Source organism: Chenopodium quinoa, unplaced genomic scaffold, assembly GCF_001683475.1.
Source record: "Chenopodium quinoa cultivar QQ74 unplaced genomic scaffold, ASM168347v1, whole genome shotgun sequence".
NCBI lineage: Eukaryota > Viridiplantae > Streptophyta > Magnoliopsida > Caryophyllales > Amaranthaceae > Chenopodium > Chenopodium quinoa.
The window spans coordinates 631,346-633,525 of record NW_018744092.1 but is presented as its reverse complement, the minus strand read 5'-3'; the positions used below and the strand labels follow the sequence as shown (position 1 = coordinate 633,525).

The following is a 2,180-nucleotide window of genomic DNA, read 5'->3' as shown; positions in this document are numbered from 1 at the left end:
AACATGTCGTTGTTTTCTCTCTCATCATTTTCTCTCTCCTCAAACCCCCAAAAATCTCCATTATTAGAGCACATTGAAAGACTTTTTCAGCGATTTTCAGTTATTTCTCTCGCAATTTGGTAAATTAAGGTATGTTTGTTCAAGCAATTTAATTTCAGCGGTTTTGTTAATTTATTTTTTTGAATTTTTAAGGAATTTGTTACGAAATTGCATCAATTATGTTGATTTTTGTTTTATGATCGAAATTGCATCAACATTTTATTTTCTGCTATTTTAGGGCTCGATTTCTGCGATTTTTTCAGTGATTTTTTTTCCAATTTATGGTTCGAATTTTCAACTGCAATTTTGTTCGATGTTTTCCGAATTTCCAATATTTTTGTACTCCAATTTCATCCACTGACGATCTAAACAAACCAGGTTTTAGTCCCCCGACGTACGACGGAGTTATCTCTGGCAGAGTTTTCGGCCGGAACTGGAAGCAGCCGAGGAAGCATCGGTCGTCGGCAATGGCGGTTAATCGGAAGCAGGTGTCGTTAGAGTAGAAGAAGAGAGATAAAGAGTTGAAGAAGGCATACAAAGAGAGGAAGGATGAGTCGAAGGAAGAGATTCGGGTTTAGTTTCACACTAATTAATTTAAGGTTCTTCTATGGTAGATAATTTTTCTCTCTCTCCAACTCGCTTAATCGTTCCCTCTGAATCAGCTGCAGGTAATTTTTTCCGGCTGAAATTCTCTTCCTCCGCCGTCTTCAATTACCGCTGCTATGTCGCCGGCGGCGGCTTATCTACTTGCGCCGCCTTCCAAACTCCTGTAAATTCTGAAGGTCCTTCCTGTATTTTTGTCGGTCCAGTCGAAACTTCCAGCCAAGAAACCCTAGAATCTCTGTATCGCCAGGTATCATCAGTTCATCACACTTGAAAACTGAAAATCATCGTTTGATTTGATTGATCTTAATTTCATTTTTTTTTGAATTCTTTTAATGGATAGGCGAAAGATTCGTATTACAGTGGTAAACCGTTGATAATGGATGACATGTTTGACAGAGTTGAGGTGAATTTGTTAAAATGCTTTCTAATTTTCTATCAGAAACAAATTTAATTGAATTTGATGAATTTCTGGAATTTAATGATACATAAGTGTTGTTGTGATGGTGGAACAGTTGAAATTGAGGTGGTATGGATCGCAATACGTGATGAAATATCCACAGTGTAGTTTACTTGAATGGTATTACGACTTTGTATTTTGTTTGAATACACTATCTAAATCCAGTGGAAAATGATGCATTATATACTCCAATCACTCCATCATGCATAGCAGTATAGCACTCTGAATCTAATTTTACAAGGCCTCGATTAGTCAACTTGATGTTGTTTGGCTATCCCAATTTTGGCAAATTTCTATACAATCGGAGTGCACAGCTGAGGAGGCTTATACATGGCGTAAGGTATATAATTAACAAATGCAATTTTTTTTCTTCTTTTATGTTGATTCTCCCCCTTCATCTCATTTGAAATGTGCTCTTTTGTTTTTTTGTTAAGTACTTGGAGATTGAAAAATTGTATGTTCTACATTCTATATTGTTTATGCCTCCGAAAATATGAAAATAACTTGTACTATTGTTCTACAACTTTCAGGACTGTTCAATTTTTGCAAGTGGAAGTCCATTTGATCCTGTCAAATATGGAGGGAGAACATTACTTGCCAGAAGATTAATCCGTATGGAGCATTGGTCCAAATTGATATAATTACCTTATTTTTGTATATATAGTGACCTTAATGTAAATGTGGTCAAAATAGATATAGTTACCCTGTTTTTGTATATAGTGACCTCTAAGTAAATGTGGTCAAAATTGATATAGTTACCTTATTTTAAAATATAGTGACCTCAATGTAAATGTTATCAAAATTGATATAGTTACTTCATTTTTGTATATAGTGTCCTTTATGTAAATGCTGTCAAAATTGATAAAGTTACATTATTTTATTATATAGTTACCTTTATGTAAACATTGTCAAATTGGATAAAATTGTGTTATTTTTTATGTTGTTACCTCTAAACCATTGAGTATGTATAAGGAAAAGTTGGAAAGATCATTTGGCTTTTAAATCGTTAGATTTTGTTAGTAATAATGGATGGTTGAGATTTTCTGTTTTTAGTTTTCACCATAAGCCCTGTTTTCAG

General features: G+C 34.1%; 1 long non-coding RNA gene across 1 annotated transcript; it reads left to right on the top strand.

Moving 5' to 3' along the window:
- The first annotated feature begins 277 nt into the window (after positions 1-277).
- LOC110692051 lies at positions 278-1,749 on the top strand. The gene is made up of 3 exons (XR_002505374.1): positions 278-611; positions 702-892; positions 986-1,749. It is a non-coding gene; the product is annotated as an uncharacterized LOC110692051 (long non-coding RNA).
- Positions 1,750-2,180: the final 431 nt, after the last annotated feature.